The sequence below is a fragment of the Chanodichthys erythropterus genome, chromosome 9 (assembly GCF_024489055.1).
Source record: "Chanodichthys erythropterus isolate Z2021 chromosome 9, ASM2448905v1, whole genome shotgun sequence".
Taxonomy (NCBI): Eukaryota; Metazoa; Chordata; class Actinopteri; order Cypriniformes; family Xenocyprididae; genus Chanodichthys; species Chanodichthys erythropterus.
The window spans coordinates 2569744-2595335 of NC_090229.1; the positions used below are offsets into that span (position 1 = coordinate 2569744).

At 36.9% G+C, this 25592-nt stretch overlaps 1 long non-coding RNA gene across 1 annotated transcript; it reads right to left on the minus strand.

The window, feature by feature from the left end:
* Nucleotides 1–1049: 1049 nt before the first annotated feature.
* Nucleotides 1050–23135, minus strand: LOC137026763 (uncharacterized). The gene is made up of 3 exons (XR_010895924.1): nucleotides 22556–23135; nucleotides 19203–19328; nucleotides 1050–1506 (listed from the first exon to the last, which is right to left on the minus strand). It is a non-coding gene; the product is annotated as an uncharacterized lncRNA (long non-coding RNA).
* Between the last annotated feature and the right edge of the window lie 2457 nt (nucleotides 23136–25592).

Sequence of the window (25592 nt, forward strand, 5' to 3'; positions counted from 1 at the left end):
ATATATATATATATACACACACACACACTAACGTTTACATTTTAGAGGTCCGTAAGAATTTTTTAAAATAAATTAATACTTTTATTCATCAAGGATGCATTAAATTGATCAAAAGTGACATTTATAATGTAACAAAAGTTTCCATTTCAAATAAATGTTGTTCTTTAGAACTTTCTATTCATCAAAGAATCCTGAGAAATAAAATGCATCACGGTTTCCATATAAATGTGAACTGTTTTCAACATTGATAATAATCATAAATGTTTATTGAGCAGCAAATCATCATGTTAGAATGATTTCTGAAGGATCATGTGACACTGAAGACTGGAGTAATGATGCTGAAAATTCACAGGAATAAATTACACTTTACTATATATTCACTAAAATATTCCACATTTTTACTGTATTTTTGATCAAATAAATGCAGCCTTGCTGAGCAGAAGAGACTTTGTGTGTGTGTATATATACACACACACACACACACACACACACACACACACTCTGGGTATCAATTAATTTAGTATATACTGTCTGAACAATAAACCATATTAGTTTTATCAGTTATAATTTGCTTAACACAAATGTTTTGTATGTTTGAAAACATTTTACGTCCATTTCATGTTGACTTTATGATTGCTGCGGTCTCAAAATAAAAAACTTTTCTCCTGAATGTGATTATTATCCTTCATTTCTTTGCAAAATCCTGATCTGAACACCATGTGACTCTTCATCTCACCTTGTGTTTCCATGTTGTGATGATCACAAACGTCAAACCCGACGGCAGGAGATCAGGAACGGGATTCTGTAAATCCTTCATCCCAGCGAACAGGGAACGTTTTCTCAAGGTTCTCTCAAAGTTATGAACAAACGTTAAAAAAAGAATGCTATTTGTTCTCAAAACATTATCTATACATTTTTTTCTGAAACATTTCAGTTGGACGTTCATGTAACGTTTTTTAAATGTTACTACTTGTTTCGGAATGCTCAGAAAACATTCAAAAGTAACGAATAATAAAATGGAAATGTTCGCATAATCAAGAAAAAAACGTTTATAACATCTGAGAAGTCACTTGTTTTATTTGTGATAATAGTGTTCAATAGTGCAACATAATTTTTGGCCAGAAATTAAGAACACATGCAATGTTTGATTTTTTCTGTGCATTTTGCATAGTAAAATAAAACCTGTAGCCGTAGTTTGCCGACGTTTCGCTCAGAAACGTGAGGTTAAAGCAGCACAAACTCACAGATCTGCAGACGTGACGGCGCTGACGTCTCCGCTGTGACCTGTTACAACATCTCCAGCCAACAAGTGCAGCTCTGAAGAGCTCCGGGAGGGAATTTCAGCAAGACGCACAGAGCCGCTTTGGAAAATAGCAGCGAATCGATGGAGGAGCCGTCCGGAGCTGGAAGTGTGTCCGGCGTGGAGGTGAGCGGAGATGACAGGCTTCATTATCAGCAGAGCTGGAGTCCCTGAGGAGCGCTCCTGCTGCATGATGGGACAGTTCGCTGGAAAGGTCAAGAGCAGACAAATCAGCCTGGCAGAAACCATCTGAAACTGCGCCTGATAGAGCCGGCAAACAATGATGTTCTTCCTCAGTGTTTCTGTCTTGTTTTCCAGCACAAATATCTAAACATTCTTAAATCAAAATTTACTGGAGAAGAAAAATGAAACGAGAATAAATATCTGCCAATGGAGAAAAATAAACAATTTAAAGGGAAAACAAGACTCCATTAGCAGATATTTCTTCATGTTTTAAGCACAAACTCACTTCATTTTGATTCAGACAACAATATTGTGCGATCGAATTTAATCCTGTTTCTATTAGATCATCAGTGTTGAATTCACATTAACTGAAACAAGTAATTGTAGTCGGTTTATGTCCTCCTCTAACGTTTAAACGTAATCCATAAAACGTAGTCTGCTTTTATATAATAATGTCAGCGTTGCATATTGATTCGGAGGGCGTTTGAGCACAATAAAGTCTCTGGCCATCTCCGCTGACAAGCGAATCATTTACAGATCTCCTCTCAGTTTCTGCCGTATTGACGTCCCTGTAATGACACGTCTAACCCTGTGTAACTCTGACAATTATTACCCAGAAGCTCCCAGTCCTGCAGGTCTTTACAATTAGAGCCAGAATCATCATGCTGACGAATCTGACACCTCGACAGACTTCTGCTTCAGTTCATTTCACACTTACTGATACACTCACACATACTTTTAATATCAAGCGTTACATTTTATGCACACTACTGGTTGAAAAGTTTGGAATAATAAAAATTTTTTAAATTCAAAAATGTAGTAAAAAAAGTAAAATATTATTCCAATGTAAATCAGCTGTTTTCTATGTGAATATATAGTAAAGTGTAATTTATATCCAGTGATCAAAGCTGAATTTTCAGCATCATTACTCCAGTCTTCAGTGTCACATGATCCTTCAGAAATCATTCTAATATTCTTAATAATAACAATAAAAAAAAAAAATGATATGACACCTAAAGTATGTAAGGTAGTACAACTAGATCTCTTTTATTGAATCCAAAAGGTTTTAATTATATTTTGCTTCATATAAAGGGATTTTAAAGATGTTGAAGTGTCAAAAGGTCATTGGTTTAACCGTCCAACCGTTCATTTGTGATTTAAATATCTTAAAATGTCATAAATGTATATATTTTTTATTCTGGCATGATTTTATAACATCATATATCAACATGGTGCAAAATTATATTAAAATTATGTGTAGAAGTCGTTGTTTTGTTATGAGAAAGAATGTCCGGAAAAATGAATTTCATTGACGTCATTCGGAGTAACCGATATAAAGGGACCATTTTGGATCAAGTCATGTGGTCAATATCATGTGACAGGATGTGACATCATTCAGACACCTGCAAAGGACCACATGGTCATGAAGCAAAGTAACAAACTCTCTTTTAACTATTTGATAAATTCATGTTTTCTCTTGATCATACGCATGTCCCGAAACATCATTCGGTGCAGCCGCTATAAAACATGGAAAATGTTGTAATATTTTAAAAACTTGTACTAAATATAAAATGTTTGTCCTTTTGCTAGATATCAGCTTGAAAATATTGTCATTTGGTATAAAGTGTCATTCCGAAAGTGTCATTAATTATATCTCCATTATGTTTTTTCATTCATCAATGACCCAAAAATGCCAGTTCAATTTGATGCATCTATTCTGAATAAAACTATTAATTTCTTTAACCCCAAACTTCTGAATAGTAGTCTATCACTGTTTTCAACACTGATAATAATCATAAATGTTTCTTGAGCATCAAATCATCATATCAGAATGATTTCTGAAGGATCATGTGACACTGAAGACTGGAGTAATGATGCTGAAAATTCAGCTTTGATCACAGGAATAAATTACACTTTACTATATATTCACATAGAAAACAGCTGATTTACATTGCAAAAATATTTCACATTTTTACTATATTTTTGATCAAATAAATGCAGCCTTGGTGAGCAGAAAACACACAAAATATGTGCAGCCATTGAATTATATAGTGTATATAAAAGCACCAGTTGGGTCATTAAAATTCATTTGCAGTGCAAAAATCTATGAACCTTCAAATTGTGACTTTAAACATTATTCACGGTGAACAAGTCATGGAATAAAAAGCCCAAATTCAGCACAGCCGAAGCAATCGGCTCTAAAAATGTGTCCGCGGCCCCAGAAATCAATAACGCCGTCTCTTTACTCGGAGAAGACACCTGCTGGACAGCATTGATCGTCCCTTCAAGCCCTCTCAGCGGCTTCCCGCTACGCGTCACCAATTGTCTGCCTTTTTCTCTTTTGCCCGTTAAAATATGGTCACAAATTTACAAAAGGGACTTGTTCTCTCCGACCCCGGCGAGGTACCATCACTCAGTGGAAAAACATTGTGAAAATATCAAAGGGAAGCGCGCTGCGACAGGGGAGAGGTATAAACAGCGTAATGATTTCCCCAGAGTTTCTGCCAAGAGCCGGTGTCACCCGAAAGAGGAGTAAATGGTGACATATCCTCACTCAGGATCCCGGGGAAATCGAACACTGACATTCTTTTTAGGGCCCGAGCTCCTCATCAGCCAATTACCGCGGTAAGCGGAGAGCGAGAACGCCGCGGCCCTTCTGAGATTACGACCGCGCAACGCTGCCAAAACAGCCTCGCCCGCGCCGGTGCCCAGAGGAACTATTTATAAATGAACTCAAGCCGCTTCAGATCAAACGGCCTCGAATTTTTCCAGCCAAAAGACAAAGGAAAAGAGAGCGAGCGCTGCGTGCTTGAAAGATGCTTCCAGTTGACAAAAAGCCCTTAAACGCCCTGAAACGCTGTTGACAGAGTTTAGTCGCGCAGGATAGATGAACGCAGTTAGGCCGCTGATCAGGGCAATGTTTAATCATTAAGATAAAGTGTTCACGCCGGAGCCGTTGTGGTAAATTTATGCATAGCGCCACATTCATCACGGCCTCAGAAGCCAGAAAAGAAAGTGTTGCTTAATAAATCAGCCGGTTTGAGGCGGGACGGAGAATCGCCCGCTAACAGCTGTTTGAATAAGCCACTGCATATTCCCAGCAGCACTAATCATGCTGCCGGTGGTCCGACGGCGGTCCGAGAGCGACAAACGTGCAGAAGTTCGGTCTGGGGGCAAATGAAAACAGATTGCCGTGCCTGAAGATCTGATGCTCTCGAGAAGCCCTCGATATGGCAGTTTTACAGCCGGCCTCTCTGTATTTGTCTGGATAATGTGAGCTCTCCTCTCTCGGATGTGTGGGAAGGGCTCGTTCTCGGCTCCCTCTGAAACTAATTAGCGCTGAAGGCCGGGGCTCGGGGAGCGCGGTGACGCAGAGACGGTGGAGCCGGTTCGCAGCTTCAGAGGAGCAGTCACCCCTGAAACAATGGATGCCGCGGCACGGCTAACCTGATCGCGGCATCAGCGGCTCATTATCGCCGGATAACCGTATGATGATTTCCAGTCAGTCACTCGGCCGCGCGTTCACCGATACCGATATCAAGGAAATCATTTCGTGTCACACTGTGGAGCACAATTAATACGATTACAGTAATAATATTTGTATAAAAATGGTATTAAACAGCAATATTACATTGGTGCATATCAGAAAGTCAGTCATCCTTGTGCTCATTTAGTAAAAAACAAGCCTTTGTTGTTTAACTTGATTTTTACTGTATTTTTTATCAAATATTTGGAATCCACTTACCACTCTTTAGTTGAAATGATGGTCCCTTTTGACTGAACCCTATAAAGCCACTGTATAATATTTCAAACACAAATTTCTAAAGCCTCTAAATTGTAAAACTTTGCTGTCGCACACAATCTGATTGTCTTTTAGTGTGGTTGTACAAACGTCCTTTAGCTCATGTGAAATCTGCACTGATTTTTATCAAGTAAACATGAGAATAAGTTTGATATTGTTAGTAATATTTCAACTGGACTGAAGCAGGTTTACTTGATTATCCAGACATCATCCAAAAATCAAATAAGATCATCTCTCAATCATCATTGTTATTGCATTGTATTATATGTTTTAAAACTAGAGCTTTAATCATTAAACTAAGCATTTAAATATCATCTTACAAAGACATACTATTGGCAGATATTCATATTAGTGCTGTCAAAGTTTATATTTAATATCTTCAGTTAAACTGCATCATAATTTGGCTAGTGTTACATTATATGATCACGCTCTTATTCACACAAATGCTTTTAAACCATTTAAGACAAACGAGAACGCGCTGTCTGTGAATGTCGTGTCATGTGACACACACACGACTCGTGTGCACAGAAAGACGCGCAGCAGTATGGAGTTTTCTTTCTTGCTTGAATGAACAATAACAAACAGAATTATGCCAAAATGGCTGCTTTGTCGAGTATTCTCATAAGAGCGGTCTTAAATTAACTTAAAGAGTTGTGAGGAAATGTCATGTTCGGCAGCGGCAGCTCTTAAAGTGACAGCAGCCTAATAAACCAGTTACTGTGATGTCTGTCATTAATGTTCATCAAAGAACAAAGAAAACAGAGACAATTGTAGCTTTAATAAGGATTAATCTATATTTCATTTTAATATCATATTTCATTTCAATTTATGCAGTGAAGACTGTAAAGTGTTTGACAACTTTATTCATGTTCTGTATATGTAGTTATACTGTAATGTTGAATGTCTATAAATAATGTAAAAACAGATTCATCAGTACAGTATTAGTATCAGTAATACTGGCCTTCATTCATAAAAAGATGCCATTAAACAAATATTTAAAATATACTGTCTTTAAGTTGTGTCTACATTAATTTGGAGAGTAACTGTGAAATTATTACAATATAAAAATACTAAAAATCTTGATTAATTACAGAAAAAAAATTATTTTATTAATTAATCAATTGATAGCACCAATTTATGTATATTTTATGTAATCTATATATATATTATATGTGTTTATATACATTTTATGTAAGTATCTGCTGTACTGTTATAAACATCTCATTGATTTACATTACAACACTATCTCACGACTCATTTTTTACGACCTCACTCGTACAAATTCATATGATTTGTCTAAACCCCAGTGACGGGTAGGTTTAGGGGCGGGGTTAGGGGTTGGTCAATCATACAAATTCATACAAATTTGGCAACTAGTAAAATATGTAAGATTTAACAAAAAACTTACGAATTTGTAGGACCTCATTCGTATGAATTCATACGAATTTGGCAACTCGTAAAATATGTACGATTTAGCAAAAAATGGTAAAAATTTGTACTATCCCACAAATGTACGAATTTATATGAATTTGACAACTCGTAAAATATGTATGATTTAGTAAAAAAAGTTACAATTTCGTACATCCCACTCATACGAATTCATACGATTTGTCTAAACCCCAGTGACGGGTAGGTTTAGGGGTGGGGTTAGGGGTTCGTCATTCATACAAATTTATACGAATTTGGCAACTTGTAAAATACATACGATTTAGCAAAAAACTTACGAATTTGTACGATCTCACTTGTACGAATTCATACGATTTGTCTAAACCCCAGTGACGGGTAGGTTTAGGGGCAGGGTTAGGGGTTGGTCAATCATACAAATTCGGCAACTAGTAAAATATGTATGATTTAGCAAAAAAACATACAAATTAGTACGACATCACTCGTATGAATTCATATGATTTGTCTAAACCCCAGTGACAGGTAGGTTTAGGGGTGGGGTTAGGGGTTCGTCATTCATACAAATTCTTTCGAATTTGGCAACTCATAAAATATGTATGATTTAGCAAAAAAAGATACAAATTTGTACGACATCACTCGTATGAATTCATATGATTTGTCTAAACCCCAGTGACGGGTAGGTTTAGGGGTGGGGTTAGGGGTTCGTCATTCATACAAATTCTTTCGAATTTGGCAACTCATAAAATATGTATGATTTAGCAAAAAAAGATACAAATTTGTACGACATCACTCGTATGAATTCATATGATTTGTCTAAACCCCAGTGACGGGTAGGTTTAGGGGTGGGGTTAGGGGTTCGTCATTCATACAAATTTATACGAATTTGGCAACTTGTAAAATACATACGATTTAGCAAAAAACTTACGAATTTGTACGATCTCACTTGTACGAATTCATACGATTTGTCTAAACCCCAGTGACCGGTAGGTTTAGGGGTGGGGTCAGGTTTAGGTCATTCATCCGAATACATAGGAATTTGGCAACTCGAAAAATATGTATGATTTAGTAAAAAAAAACTTACAAATTTGGATAACCTCACTCGTACGAATTCATACGATTTGTCTAAACCCCAGTGACCGGTAGGTTGAGGGGTAGGTCATTCGTATGAATTCATATGAATTTGGCAACTCATTAAATACATACAATTTAGCAAAAAACATACGAATTAGTAGTATCCCACTCATACAAATTCATACAATTTGTCTAAACCCCAGTGACGGGTAGGTTTAGGGGTGGGGTCAGGTTTAGGTCATTCATCCGAATACATATGAATTTGGCAACTCGAAAAATATGTATGATTTAGTAAAAAAAAACTTACAAATTTGGATAACCTCACTCGTACGAATTCATACGATTTGTCTAAACCCCAGTGACCGGTAGGTTTAGGGGTGGGGTCATTCGTATGAATTCATATGAATTTGGCAACTCATTAAATACATACAATTTAGCAAAAAACATACGAATTAGTAGTATCCCACTCATACAAATTCATACAATTTGTCTAAACCCCAGTGACGGGTAGGTTTAGGGGTAGGTTTAGGGGTTGGTCATTCATACGAATTCTTAAGAATTTGGCAACTCATAAAATATGTATGATTTAGCAAAAAAAGATACAAATTTGTACGACATCACTCGTATGAATTCATATGATTTGTCTAAACCCCAGTGACGGGTAGGTTTAGGGGTGGGGTTAGGGGTTCGTCATTCATACAAATTTATACGAATTTGGCAACTTGTAAAATACATACGATTTAGCAAAAAACTTACGAATTTGTATGATCTCACTTGTACGAATTCATACGATTTGTCTAAACCCCAGTGACCGGTAGGTTTAGGGGTGGGGTCAGGTTTAGGTCATTCATCCGAATACATAGGAATTTGGCAACTCGAAAAATATGTATGATTTAGTAAAAAAAAACTTACAAATTTGGATAACCTCACTCGTACGAATTCATACGATTTGTCTAAACCCCAGTGACCGGTAGGTTGAGGGGTAGGTCATTCGTATGAATTCATATGAATTTGGCAACTCATTAAATGCATACAATTTAGCAAAAAACATACGAATTAGTAGTATCCCACTCATACAAATTCATACAATTTGTCTAAACCCCAGTGACGGGTAGGTTTAGGGGTGGGGTTAGGGGTTCGTCATTCATACAAATTCTTACGAATTTGGCAACTCGTAAAATACATACGATTTAGCAAAAAACTTACGAATTTGTACGATCTCACTTGTACAAATTCATATGATTTGTCTAAACCCCAGTGACCGGTAGGTTTAGGGGCGGGGTTAGGGGTTGGTCAATCATACAAATTCATACAAATTTGGCAACTAGTAAAATATGTAAGATTTAACAAAAAAACTTACGAATTCGTAGGACCTCATTCGTATGAATTCATACGAATTTGGCAACTCGTAAAATATGTATGATTTAGCAAAAAAAGGTAAAAATTTGTACTGTCCCACAAATGTACAAATTTATATGAATTTGACAACTCGTAAAATATGTATGATTTAGTAAAAAAAGTTACAATTTCGTACATCCCACTCATACGAGTTCATACGATTTGTCTAAACCCCAGTGATGGGTAGGTTTAGGGGCGGGGTTAGGGGTTTGTCATTCATACAAATTCTTACGAATTTGGCAACTCGTAAAATACATACGATTTAGCAAAAAACTTACGAATTTGTACGATCTCACTTGTACAAATTCATATGATTTGTCTAAACCCCAGTGACCGGTAGGTTTAGGGGCGGGGTTAGGGGTTGGTCAATCATACAAATTCATACAAATTTGGCAACTAGTAAAATATGTAAGATTTAACAAAAAAACTTACGAATTCGTAGGACCTCATTCGTATGAATTCATACGAATTTGGCAACTCGTAAAATATGTACGATTTAGCAAAAAAAGGTAAAAATTTGTACTGTCCCACAAATGTACAAATTTATATGAATTTGACAACTCGTAAAATATGTATGATTTAGTAAAAAAAGTTACAATTTCGTACATCCCACTCATACGAGTTCATACGATTTGTCTAAACCCCAGTGACGGGTAGGTTTAGGGGCGGGGTTAGGGGTTTGTCATTCATACAAATTTATACGAATTTGGCAACTAGTAAAATACATAAAATTTAGTAAAAAACTTTAGAATTCGTACTATCCCACTCTTACAAATTCATACGATTTGGCTAAGCCCCAGTGACGGGTAGGTTTAGGGGTGGGGTTAGGTGTAGGTCATTCACCCGAATACATATGAATTTGGCAACTCGAAAAATATGTATGATTTAGTACAAATTTGTACGACATCACTCGTATGAATTCATATGATTTGTCTAAACCCCAGTGATGGGTAGGTTTAGGGGTGGGGTTAAGGGTAGATAATTCGTATGAATTCATAGGAATTTGGCCACTCGTATAATAATTACGATTTAGCAAAAAACTTATAAATTCATAGTGAGATTGTATGAATTAGCCACCACGTAAAATAGGTATGAATTGCGGTGAGATCAATTTCATCTTACTTTTTGTCCATATAAATATCATCATCTGCAGCAAATTGCCAGTTTGGGCCTCTGAATAAAATGAAGCTGTTTTTTCCTCCATATTCTCACTAATATCAGACTATATGAGCCATAAAAGCCTGATGGATCAACACAACACATGCAAAGTTTTTTAAATTTATTTATTTTGTTTAAAGGTTCAATAAACTGTTCCATTTCAAAAAAGGGGTTTTCTGACTATGATTTCCTCCATCACCCAGCCCTAGTTAACAGTAAAGATGCCATTTTATCAAATCACGCGACGAGCTGCCGCTGGAAACTCTGACGAGCGTTTGGACACTGAGCGGCCTCTGATGTTTCTAGGAAGGCTTTGGGACGGAGCGGGAGCGGACAGGCCCGTCCTCCAGCCTTCAGGACCGGATCAATAGCAGCTGAATGCCATCTGCTTGGGGCAGCAGAACGCCAGCGCAAGCCCGCACCATGCATCTTCCACTATTGAAAGGTTATTTTTATGCAAGTAAACAATTCATCCTCTGGTCTCCACGCGTTCTGCTCATTTACCCGCTCCCGGTCGATAGCATATGCAAAACGGTCGGGGAAAAAAAATTGAATCCTAGGAGTGAAGCTGATGCCCAGGTGACAACTAATCGATTAGCCTCTCCGCGAAACTGTGACGTGCGGTCAGAGTGTTTTATAGCCGCTCATGCAAATCCAAGCCCCAACAACACAATTCTCCAAGCGCTCCTGAACTCTTTAACCGCTCCGAGAGGGAGATAAGACAGTCAGCGAGGGGAGAATCTACTTTTTAGCTTCAATTAATGACACCGGCGCGCCCGTCTCGCTCCTGTTTTTCGGCCGAACTGGAGGACAGACGTGTCTGATGGGATGATGATGCCGTCCGGGGGAGACGCGGATATTTCCAGCGCACGCTCCACCGGCCGCGCCGAACCTGTTACGGCTCCGCGGGGGATTGTTCGGCTCTTATTAGATTTTCTGCAGCCCAGCTATTAGTGATAAATGTACTGCTGCATTCACTGTCAAGTTAATCAATGCTGCCAAAGTTTTGTTGACCTAACAGCAATCTATAAAGCAAAGGCGCTCCATTTTTTACCCTGCCCGAACCGTGACAACTCTGTCGGCCCCTCGCTGCTCTGATACTCCTTCAAAGAGGCCGGCGCTTCACTTGAAGGGCTCTCGGCAAATTGAAATACTGTCTTTAAAAGCGGGGCAATTGCTGTGACGCCTCGCCTGTCAAAGAAATTGTTTAAAAAACCAGAGTCGCTCAAACAGATCCAGTTTGATGGTTAAAACACTGGCAAATCGATAACTTCACAGATGATAGAACGTTGTCAAGTGTTAAAAAAAGCCCCATTTTCTTTGACAACAAACCCCTTGTTTTCAACAGCTGTAGCGGTGAAGAGACGAGTGCCGTGAGATCGAAAGGACTGTGAGAAGATGAAATAAGAGCCCGAGCTCAAATGTATGGTTCTGTCAGCAGCCGTCCGCTGAAACAAATGACCGCCGCACACTTTCAAACGCAATTATGGCCTTATGAAATATGAATTTGCATTGATTTTTCCCAGCGTTTCCCATGATCATTCAGGTCTGTGCATGAAATACTCGCAGTATAAATTATGAAAGCGAGCTGACGTCACTGCTCCACAAAAATACGTTCCAAGAACGTTTTGCTAAAATTACGAGAACTTATTTCTTATTTCTGCTATTATTATTATGATTTTCCCCCCACGGCTGGTCCTTCACAGGGACCACAATTACTGCTGAGAGGGAGACGGAGGGCCGTAACCCGGCTGGAGAATACTGATTAACCTTTTTCAGGCCGTTGACAAATGAATTGCATCAACTGTGTGCGACAGCATTTATCACTGCCCGACCACACTTAGAGTCCCGACCGGCCGCAGCAAAATAACAGGCTTGTGCTAATAAAACCGAGCTGCGTGCCACAGCGCATTATGTCACCGGCCGAACCGCCTGACATCCGTCTTCTTTGATCCGGCACAGAAAACCAGAAGTCGCTTTCAGAGTCGTTGGATGTGAAAAAGACACAAATGCATCAACATAACACCAGCTGTGCCAAAAAATTTGTCTTGTTTTCCAGCCAAATATCTAAATCTTAAATCAAGATACATTTATAATGACTGAAGATATTAAGTCTTGTTAAATGAAAAATGAAGTGGATTTATGCTTAAAACAAGAACAAATATTCTTATAATATATTCAAATAATCTTAATTCAAAGCAAAAACAGGATTATTTCAGCAATCCATGCATGAAATAAACACTAAAAATTTGAAGGTATTTTGTTTAAATTTCTTAATAGTTTTTATCAGTTATGTACTTTTGGGTTTTATGTTACATCTTCTGTTATTTAATGAATGTTTGTGTCATGTGTGTTTGTTATTTTGTGTGCATCTTCTATATACTGATGAATTTATTCATGGTGCATTATGGCGGTTGTCAGTATATGTTAAAGGAACACTCTAAAAAATGCTGGGTTAAAACCAACCCAAGTTGGGTTGAAAATGGACAAACCTACCGATTGGGTTGTTTTAACCCAGCGGTTTGGTTAAATGTTTACCCAACCTGCTGGACAGTTTTATTTAACTCAACTACTGTTAAAAATGACTATATGTCTGGCTTAAAATGAGCCCAAAATATGTTGGAAATTAAAAATCACAACATGATTACTAGAGGAAACAATAATATTCAAAAGGTGAACATTTATTAATGAACAATTTGATAACTGTTTATTGTTTAATTGTTATTCATTAAACTTATTAATAAATGTTCTTTTATTAAACATATCAATAAATGTTAATTTCCAACATACTTTGGGCTCATTTTAAGCAAGAAATATAGTAATTTTTAAACAAGAGTTGAGTTAAATAAAACTACCCAGCAGGTAGAGCAAACATTTAACCTAACCACTGGGCTGAAAATAACCTAATCACAGGGTTAAAACATCCCAAATGCTGGGTTAAAACATCCCAAATGCTGGGTTAAAACATCCCACTTGCTGGGTTAAAACAACCCAAACACTGGGTTAAAACAACCCAGTTAAAACAACCCAAATGCTGGGTTAAAACATCCCAAATGCTGGGTTAAAACATCCCAAACGCTGGGTTAAAACAACCCAAACGCTGGGTTAAAACATCCCAGTTAAAACAACCCAATTGCTGGGTTAAAACATCCCACTTGCTGGGTTAAAACAACCCAAACGCTGGGTTAAAATATCCCAGTTAAAACAACCCAAATGATGGGTTAAAACATCCCAAATGCTGGGTTAAAACATCCCAAACGCTGGGTTAAAACATCCCAGTTAAAACATCCCAATTGCTGGGTTAAAACAACCCAAACGCTGGGTTAAAACATCCCAGTTACACCAACCCAAATGCTGGGTTAATACATCCCAATTGCTGGGTTAAAACAACCCAAACGCTGGGTTAAAACAACCCAAACGCTGGGTTAAAACATCCCAGTTAAAACAATCCAAATGCTGGGTTAAAACATCCCAAATTCTGGGTTAAAACATCCCAAACGCTGGGTTAAAACAACCCAAACGCTGGGTTAAAACATCCCAGTTAAAACAACCCAAATGCTGGGTTAAAACATCCCAAATGCTGGGTTAAAACATCCCAAATGCTGGGTTAAAACATCCCAAATGCTGGGTTAAAACATCCCAAATGCTGGGTTAAAACATCCCAAATGCTGGGTTAAAACATCCCAAATGCTGGGTTAAAACAACCCAAACGCTGGGTTAAAACAACCCAGTTAAAACAACCCAAATGCTGGGTTAAAACATCCCAAATGCTGGGTTAAAACATCCCAAATGCTGGGTTAAAACATCCCAAACGCTGGGTTAAGACAACCCAAACGCTGGGTTAAAACATCCCAAATGCTGGGTTAAAACATCCCAAATGCTGGGTTAAAACAACCCAAACGCTGGGTTAAAACATCCCAAATTCTGGGTTAAAATATCCCAAATGCTGGGTTAAAACATTCCAAACACTGGTTTAAAACAACCCAATCGCAGGGTTAAAACAACCCAAATGCTGGGTTAAAACATCCCAAACGCTGGGTTAAAACAACCCAAACGCTGGGTTAAAACATCCCAGTTAAAACAACCCAATTGCTGGGTTAAAACATCCCACTTGCTGGGTTAAAACAACCCAAACGCTGGGTTAAAACATCCCAGTTAAAACAACCCAAATGATGGGTTAAAACATCCCAAATGCTGGGTTAAAACATCCCAAACGCTGGGTTAAAACATCCCAGTTAAAACATCCCAATTGCTGGGTTAAAACAACCCAAACGCTGGGTTAAAACATCCCAGTTAAAACAACCCAAACGCTGGGTTAAAACAACCCAAACGCTGGGTTAAAACAACCCAAACGCTGGGTTAAAACATCCCAGTTAAAACAACCCAAATGCTGGGTTAAAACATCCCAAATGCTGGGTTAAAACATCCCAAACGCTGGGTTAAAACAACCCAAACGCTGGGTTAAAACATCCCAGTTAAAACAACCCAATTGCTGGGTTAAAACATCCCACTTGCTGGGTTAAAACAACCCAAACGCTGGGTTAAAATATCCCAGTTAAAACAACCCAAATGATGGGTTAAAACATCCCAAATGCTGGGTTAAAACATCCCAAACGCTGGGTTAAAACATCCCAGTTAAAACATCCCAATTGCTGGGTTAAAACAACCCAAACGCTGGGTTAAAACATCCCAGTTACACCAACCCAAATGCTGGGTTAATACATCCCAATTGCTGGGTTAAAACAACCCAAACGCTGGGTTAAAACAACCCAAACGCTGGGTTAAAACATCCCAGTTAAAACAATCCAAATGCTGGGTTAAAACATCCCAAATTCTGGGTTAAAACATCCCAAACGCTGGGTTAAAACAACCCAAACGCTGGGTTAAAACATCCCAGTTAAAACAACCCAAATGCTGGGTTAAAACATCCCAAATGCTGGGTTAAAACATCCCAAATGCTGGGTTAAAACATCCCAAATGCTGGGTTAAAACATCCCAAATGCTGGGTTAAAACATCCCAAATGCTGGGTTAAAACAACCCAAACGCTGGGTTAAAACAACCCAGTTAAAACAACCCAAATGCTGGGTTAAAACATCCCAAATGCTGGGTTAAAACATCCCAAATGCTGGGTTAAAACATCCCAAACGCTGGGTTAAGACAACCCAAACGCTGGGTTAAAACATCCCAAATGCTGGGTTAAAACATCCCAAATGCTGGGTTAAAACAACCCAAACGCTGGGTTAAAACATCCCAAATTCTGGGTTAAAATATCCCAAATGCTGGGTTAAAACATTCCAAACACTGGTTTAAAACAACCCAATCGCAGGGTTAAAACAACCCAAATGCTGGGTTAAAACATCCCAAACGCTGGGTTAAAACAACCCAAACGCTGGGTTAAAACATCCCAGTTAAAACAACCCAATTGCTGGGTTAAAACATCCCACTTGCTGGGTTAAAACAACCCAAACGCTGGGTTAAAACATCCCAGTTAAAACAACCCAAATGATGGGTTAAAACATCCCAAATGCTGGGTTAAAACATCCCAAACGCTGGGTTAAAACATCCCAGTTAAAACATCCCAATTGCTGGGTTAAAACAACCCAAACGCTGGGTTAAAACATCCCAGTTAAAACAACCCAAACGCTGGGTTAAAACAACCCAAACGCTGGGTTAAAACAACCCAAACGCTGGGTTAAAACATCCCAGTTAAAACAACCCAAATGCTGGGTTAAAACATCCCAAATGCTGGGTTAAAACATCCCAAACGCTGGGTTAAAACAACCCAAACGCTGGGTTAAAACATCCCAGTTAAAACAACCCAAATGGTGGGTTAAAACATCCCACTTGCTGGGTTAAAACATCCCAAATGCTGGGTTAAAACATCCCAAATGCTGGGTTAAAACAACCCAAACGCTGGGTTAAAACAACCCAGTTAAAACAACCCAAATGCTGGGTTAAAACATCCCAAATGCTGGGTTGAAACATCCCAAACGCTGGGTTAAAACAACCCAGTTAAAACAACCCAAATGCTGGGTTAAAACATCCCAAATGCTGGGTTAAAACATCCCAAATGCTGGGTTAAAACATCCCAAACGCTGGGTTAAGACAACCCAAACGCTGGGTTAAAACATCCCAAATGCTGGGTTAAAACATCCCAAATGCTGGGTTAAAACAACCCAAACGCTGGGTTAAAACATCCCAAATTCTGGGTTAAAATATCCCAAATGCTGGGTTAAAACATTCCAAACACTGGTTTAAAACAACCCAATCGCAGGGTTAAAACAACCCAAATGCTGGGTTAAAACATCCCAAATTCTGGGTTAAAATATCCCAAATGCTGGGTTAAAACAACCCAATCGCTGGGTTAAAACATCCCAAATGCTGGGTTAAAACAACCCAAACGCTGGGTTAAAACATCCCAAATTCTGGGTTAAAATATCCCAAATGCTGGGTTAAAACATTCCAAACACTGGTTTAAAACAACCCAATCGCAGGGTTAAAACAACCCAAATGCTGGGTTAAAACATTCCAAATGCTGGGTTAAAACAACTCAATCGCAGGGTTAAAACAACCCAATCGCTGGGTTAAAACATCCCAAATGCTGGGTTAAAACAACCCAAACGCTGGGTTAAAACATCCCAAATTCTGGGTTAAAATATCCCAAATGCTGGGTTAAAACATTCCAAACACTGGTTTAAAACAACCCAGTCGCAGGGTTAAAACAACCCAAATGCTGGGTTAAAACATTCCAAATGCTGGGTTAAAACAACCCAATCGCAGGGTTAAAACAACCCAATCGCAGGGTTAAAACAACCCAATCGCTGGGTTAAAACATTCCAAATGCTGGGTTAAAACAACCCATTCGCTGGGTTGAAACATTCCAAATGCTGGGTTAAAACAACCCAATCGCAGGGTTAAAACAACCCAATCGCTGGGTTAAAACATCCCAAATGCTGGGTTAAAACAACCCAAACGCTGGGTTAAAACATCCCAAATTCTGGGTTAAAATATCCCAAATGCTGGGTTAAAACATTCCAAACACTGGTTTAAAACAACCCAATCGCAGGGTTAAAACAACCCAAATGCTGGGTTAAAACATTCCAAATGCTGGGTTAAAACAACCCAATCGCAGGGTTAAAACAACCCAATCGCTGGGTTAAAACATCCCAAATGCTGGGTTAAAACAACCCAATCGCTGGGTTAAAACATTCCAAATGCTGGGTTAAAACAACCCAAATTCTGGGTTAAAACAACCCAAATGCTGGGTTAAAACAACCCAATCACAGGGTTAAAACATTCCAAATGCTGGGTTAAAACAACCCAAATTCTGGGTTAAAACAACCCAAATGCTGGGTTAAAACAACCCAATCGCAGGGTTAAAACAACCCAATCGCTGGGTTAAAACAACCCAATTGCTGGGTTAAAACATCCCAATCGCTGGTTTAAAACAACCCAATCACAGGGTTAAAACAACCCAATCGCTGGGTTAAAACAACCCAATTGCTGGGTTAAAACATCCCAATCGCTGGTTTAAAACAACCCAATCACAGGGTTAAAACAACCCAATCGCTGGGTTAAAACAACCCAATCGCTGGTTTAAAACAACCCAATCGCTGGTTTAAAACAACCCAATCGCAGGGTTAAAACAACCCAATCGCAGGGTTAAAACAACCCAATCGCAGGGTTAAAACAACCCAATCGCTGGGTTAAAACAACCCAATCGCTGGTTTAAAACAACCCAATCGCAGGGTTAAAACATTCCAAATGCTGGGTTAAAACAACCCATTCACTGGGTTAAAACATTCCAAATGCTGGGTTAAAACAACCCAATCGCAGGGTTAAAACAACCCAATCGCTGGTTTAAAACAACCCAATCGCTGGTTTAAAACAACCCAATCGCAGGGTTAAAACATCCCAAATGCTGGGCTAAAACAACCCAAGCACTTGTTTGCAAATTATAGTTTTATACTGTAAAATTTACAGGGTATTATGTAAATATGTTTACTTTTTTACTGTACTTTTTTTTTTACAGAATTTTTCTGGCAACCATAGTTGCCAACATTTTCTTCATAAATACAACAAGGTTTTTCTTTTTACACTGAATGTATTAGAAAATGTAACATTTTGCAGTTTATTTAGTAATTGTTTACTACTTTTTTTCTCAGATTTACGCAATTCATGTGGGTCATACTTTTCATTGTGGGAAAATACATAAATCACATCCCTGATATTTGTACTGTAAAACAAGTGAAAAATACTGAGGAAGAATCCTTCACAACTGCAAACGCCTTTAGTAATTGCAGTAAAGCGCTGCTCTAGTGAGGAACGGTGTGACTGTGAATCATTTTGGCTGAACAATCCACAAAAGGTCACTTATCTGACACGTTACAGTGCCATTTGCATTTGGCCGTGCATTTATTGACCTCTACGCTGAGCGTTTGCCATTAATGCCTTTCTGGGTGTGATGTGTTCACTCAGCAAACGCTGCGACGGTCAATTAACAGAGATCTCTAATTGCACCTCTATTCAACGAGCCTTCCGTTATTATGCGTCCGTTACCGTCGAGGAGCAAACTATAATGAGGAATTAGAGGCAAACGGCCGTACAAATGATGATACAACTCGTACACAACGCTCATCAATTTTCCCTGTTTGTTTTCTGCTGTATTTCTGCCGCTCTGAAAGCACCGGCTAACAAGAACAAAGCCTCCCGCACTCGTGTCCACACACATTTTGGGGAAATAAGCCCAATCGGGTGCGAGGGAGAATTATTTTTCTTTATTAAGTGACCCGTGTCCCCGGAGATACAAAAGAAAGCAAACAATTAATCTTTTCCTATTGGTTGGGTGCAGAACAGGCTCGGGACGGGATGAAGGCGGTCTGTACCTGTGGAGGGGTAATTAGGCCCGGCCTGGGGAATAAATGGATTCCAGCTTCAAGTGTGCTGAGCTTTCAGCCCGTGACAGCGAGCGCTTTCACCCCCACAAATAACATCTCCGCTGGAACCATCACCTATGACCAAAAACAGCAGAATAATTAACAAGATTCAATGTATTAATTGCTGCGAGCCATTAAAAATGGCCAGAGAAGGTGCATTAATTGCTGCTCCTAACAAAGTGTTTAATCAAATTAAGGCGGGACGTTCTGTTCACAGTTGGCTAAGCAGGAAAAGCTTCTGCCAGCCTGGAAAAAAACAACCAACATTATCAATAACGCTGGGAGCCGTTCGAATAAGCTTTCTTTGTTTTAACACTTTAACTGATCGGTGTGTTTAACTCTTGCGCTCGTGAACAAAGCTTTAGCAAGGAAGAAACTGAATCGGATTTCTCTGGAACATATCGGTTATTATTAATGGGATATTAAATATGTATGTCGACTGATGTTGGATGTGTAATTGTACATGCTTATTTCTCCCATACACTGCAATAATGATGCTCTTCCTCAGTGTTTCTGTCTCGTTTTCCAGCACAAATATCTAAACATTCTTAAATCAAGATACATTTACTGGAGAAGAGAAATGACTGAAGATATTAAGACTGAAAAATATAAGTTTTGTTAAGTGTAAACAATGAGATTATGTGGTTTTTATAATCAATTAACGCTGTTTTTGTCATTTTTTACAAGATGGACGAAATTTGTCACCAAAAAAGTTTAACCAAAATTTCGGTTTTACCAGATGACACTTTTGGTTATACCGATATTTTCAAGCTGATATCTAGCAAAAGTACAATCGAACATTTTATATTTAGTACAAGTTTTTAAAATATTCCATCATTTTCCATGTTTTATAGCGGTTGCACCGAATGATGTTTCAGGACATGCGTATGATCAAGTGAAAACATGAATTTATCAAATAGTTAAAAGAGAGTTTGTTACTTTGCTTTCATGACCATGTGGTCCTTTGCAGGTGTCTGAATGATGTCACATCCTGTCACATGATACTGACCGCATGACCCAAAATGGTCCCTTTATATCGGTTACTCAGAATGACGTCAATGAAATTCATTTTTCCTCATAACAAAGCAACGACTTCTACACATAATTTTAATATCATTTTGCACTATGTTGATATATTATAAAATGAAAAAATATATACATTTATTAGATTTTAAGATATTTTAATCACAAATGAATGTTTGGACGGTTAAACTGAATGACCTTTTGACACTTCAACATCTTTGAAATGCCTTTATATGACGCAAAATATAATTAAAACCTTTTGGATTCAATAAAAGAGATCTAGTTGTGCTCATATCTTAGTTTTTTATTATTATTATTATAATTATTATTATAAAATGGCTCGTCACATCATTACATGACCTTTGAGATGTGTAGTAAACTCTTATGCCATCGGTCAAAATGATCCTTTTCATATTCTGTCCTGTTTTAGTTTAGATACATGTGAAATATTGATTATTATCTGTTATTTTTATTAATACACCTAGCACTGGATGTTTAACTGGTTACTCTCTTAACTAGTAGCGACCTGGACCTGATTCTCCGTACGGCAGTGTTCATCCTTCAGATGGAATTAATTCATATAATATCATATTATTCATGACAACATACAAGTCTTTATGAGGTGAATTACAAGGCAATACTTTTATAATGCTTTATATATAAAGGCTGTTACCAAATATGTGACAGGTAAAAAACATGCTGAGAGTGAACAGATTAATCAATAGTTTAATATAATAAACAATAACAATAAATCACTGTTAAATCTTTAGAAAGTATAATGCACAAAACAAACAACCAATTTCAGATGTAACAGGAACCTTCAAATAATATGATGCATTTTTGTATTTAAAAAAAATGTTTTATTTGTTTTTTTAAATTATATAATGAAGTGAGTTTGTGTTTAAAACAAGAACAAATATCTGCCAATAATGGTAACTTTGGTTACTTCATAATAATAATAATAATAAACAAAGATATGACACCTAAAGTATGTAAGGTAGTACAACTAGATCTCTTTTATTGAATCCAAAAGGTTTTAATGATATTTTGCGTCATATAAAGGGATTTTAAAGATGTTGAATTGTCAAAAGGTCATTCGGTTTAACCGTCCAACTGTTCATTTGTGATTAAAATATCTTAAAATGTAATAAATATAAATATATATATATATATATATATATATATATATATATATATATATATATATATATATATATATATATATATATATATTTATTTTATTCTGGCATGATTTTATAACATATATCAACATGGTGCAAAATTATATTAAAATTATGTGTAGAAGTCGTTGCTTTGTTATGAGAAAAATGAATTTCATTGACGTCATTCGCAGTAACCGATATAAAGGGACCATTTTGGATCAAGTCATGCGGTCAGTATCATGTGACAGGATGTGACATCATTCAGACACCTGCAAAGGACCACATGGTCATGAAAGCAAAGTAACAAACTCTCTTTTAACTATTTGATAAATTCATGTTTTCTCTTGATCATACGCATGTCCCGAAACATCATTCGGTGCAGCCGCTATAAAACATGGAAAATGATGGAATATTTTAAAAACTTGTACTAAATATAAAATGTTTGTCCTTTTGCTAGATATCAGCCTAAAAATATCGTCATTTGGTATAACCGAAAGTGTAATTCGGTAAAACATTTTTTGGTGACAAATTTCGTCCATCTTGTAAAAAATGACAAAAGCAGTGATAAAAACCACATGATCTCATTGTTAACACTTAATAAAACTTCTAAATGTATTATATCTCCCTTATGTTTATTAACACTTTTAAAAACCTTATTCGTCACTGACCCGTTTATGAAAACATAAGATGCATTATAAATAAAGGTAAAGTGTTTTCATATTTCAGCAATCATCATAAATCAGGTATCATTGGAAAACGGCTCAATTTTTACGATACCAACTTCAAATTCGGATCACAGCTTGGTCGGACGTACGGCTTTGGTTTTCTGGCAATATGAGAGTCCAAATTATTTTGTAAAAATATATTTTGTACAAAATTAAAATGTTTAGTACAGTACATTTGCTTTACAGTAAACTTTTCATGTTTCTTCAGCAATAATCTGCTGAGCGTCTTCTTTAAACAGAGACCAACCTTTCATACATCCGTCTCAGCTCAGATCTGCTCAAAAAGATCACATGACAAACTGAATAAGAACATGAAAACAGTGTGCTGGTCATAACCTCAAAGAGAAGAAGATCAGCTGACACACACACGTGTAGAGATGTTTCATGATACCTCAACTTTCGCTCCGACCTCCTGAAAGATCTCGGCTCCTCTGACAGATAACAGAGCGCTCCGTGCTGTCCTACATTCCTGGGCCGGTTCTCCTAAAAACCTGTGGACTCAGGAGAGAGGAGCGAGGCCGAGCAGTGATGGATTCCAGTTATTAGCAGATCAAAAAGATGGATGGCGTCCTGCTCCACCCAATCAACATCATCATCTAGATCTATTTAAAGATAGCGCTTGTGCTAATCAACTTATTTAAGCTGCTGATAATATCAGAGCCCAGAATAATCTGCTGTTCTGCGCCACATCTCGGCGCTGATCGATAAAATCACTTGAGCCGGCGCAAAGCGAGGTAAGTAACGACTCTCCCGGTCATTAATATTATTTAACACTCTTCAGAGCGCACTTAATGAAGAAGAAAAACTAGAGGAAACCTCACCGCTAGCGGCACAACACTCACTCACTCGATCCGATCCGATCCGAGCGCATCTGATGATGAACAAACACTGGACACGGTTCACACGGTCACATCAGATCTTCTTTAGATGACTACTGTACTCTGATTTCAGGAAAACTGTGTACAAAAATTATTATTCATCTGGAAAAGACGAAAACAGGAAAAAAGGAAGAGAAAAAATTATAAAAAAATCAGCAAAGTGATGGTTTGGAAAAACAAAACAAACAGTACAAAGCAGAAAAAAGGGGGAAAATAGAAGAGAAAATTATAATATGAAAAAATGCAAAAATATCTGATGGTTTGAAAAAAAAATTAATCTGAAGTAAAAAAACAGAAACAATAGAAAACTGAAAAAAGGTTGGAAATTAATCTACAAAAATCAGAACAAGTAGAAAAAAAAATAAAATAAATTAATAATCTGGAAAATTCAATAATCTGTAAACTGGTGATTTAAAAAAATCTGAATAAAAAATAATCAGGACAAAAACTGATGCAACAAAAAAATGCAAAAGTATCTAATAAACTGATGTTTTGAAAAAAATACTAAAAATGTTAAAATAATAATGACAATCTGAAATAAAAAAACTGAAAACAGAAAAATGGAAAAAATAATCTGAAAAATGAAAAAACAAGTACAAAAAATAGAAATAAAAAATGAATTAATAATCTGAATTAATAATCACAAAAAAACCCTTGAAACTGGTGGTTTGAAAAAAAAATCTTAATAAACTATTTAAAAAACAGAAAAAAAATCTGAAGTAGAAGGAAACTTAGAAAAAAACTATCTAAAAAAGTAGAAAACAGAAAAAATAATAATAATCTGAAAATATGTACAAAAAAAGAAGAAAATTAAAAAGGCTGGGAAAAAATTATCTGAAAAAAGAATTGATTATCTAATAAACTGATGTTTTGAATAATTAATAATGCTGTAATATTATGAACACATCAGTTCTTCATTAAAAGATGGACAATTACTGTATAAACATCTGTAAATATCTGTAAACAGAAATGTTTGTATCGTAAAACTGTCACAATTAATTAATAATAAGAAAAACGAAATCATATAAAATAGAAAAAATTATCTAGGAAAAAACAATATGAAAAAAAAGAGAATTGATTATCTTATACAGTATGAACACATCCGTTCATTAAATTACTGTACGATCATGTCTGTAGATTAACAGCTGTGTTTGCATGTAGAGTAAAACTTTGTGTCAAAATATAAATAAATAAACGGATGAATAAATAAATAATCGTAAACACCTGTTCCACCCAACGCTGTTTTCAGACTCATGAACTGAATTACTGAGCGGTCACCGGTTAACCCGTCATACGTCCAGTATTTCACAGGATCCATTTACAACAGGTAAAAGTGTGTTTTGACTTCCTGTGCGCGAGGCTCTGGACAGGAAGCATTAAGAGCAGCTGTAGCTGAATGAAGACAAACTGAAGACAAGCCCAGTTTCCAGCAGAGCTGAAGCTGCTTACAAGATAAATACGGCGGGGCGAGCCTTCAGCCGTGATGAACGAGCCCTCGCGCCTCGCAGCCGGACCCGAGCGGCTCCTCAGGTGGAAAAACACCGTCAGTGTGTGGATTTACAAACCTGCGCGGATCTGTTATTCTGCCTGGATGAAGTCAAGGAGGGAAAAACACATGAGAAGAAAAGAAAGCATCATGTTGGGGTTAGAGGTCACATCTGACCAGCGTTGAAGTTGCCTATTGTGACGTAAAACACAGTGAAGCGGCGGGGAATTGACTGGATCGTGGGAAGTTGGCCGCGAGTTTTGATTTAAAGGGGATCTATAATGACCCTTTTCACAAGATGTAAAAAAATATGAATAATCTGGGGGAAAAAAATCAGCAAAATGATGGTTTGAAAAAATGACTCAATCTGAATACTTAATTTGAAAAAAACAAACAAACAAAAAAACAGTAGAAAGCAGAAAAAAGGGGGAAAATAATTAAAAAATAGAAAAAGAAAACAGAAAAAAAGGGGAAATAATCAGAAAAAAAATCAGAACAAGTAGAAAAAAAAAATCTGAATAAAATAAAAAAATAAAAATCTGAATAAAAAAATTATTACTTAATCTGAAAAAATAATCAGAAAAAGTGGAAAACAGACAAAAGGGGGAAAATAGAAGAGAAAATAATCTGAAAAAATGCAAAAATATCTGATGGTTTGAGAAAAATAATTACTTAATCTGAATAAAAAACACAGAAACAAAAGAAAACTGAAAAAAAGGTTGGAAATTAATCTACAAAAATCAGAACAAGTAGGAAAAAGAAAAATAGAAAAAAATAAATTAATAATTCAATAATCTGGGGAAAAAATCTGAAAAAATAATCAGGACAAAAACAGAAAAAAGAAATAGAAAAGAAAAAATGCAAAAATATCTAATAAACTGATGTTTTAAAAAAATTACTAAAATTTTTAAAATAATGACTTAATCTAAAAAAAAGCAGAAAACAGAAAAAAGTAATAATAATAAATAATAAAAATAATTTGAAAAAAAAAAAGTCAGAACAAGTACAAAAAATAAAAATAAAAAATGTGGGAAGTTGGGCACGAGTTTTGATTTAAAGAGGAC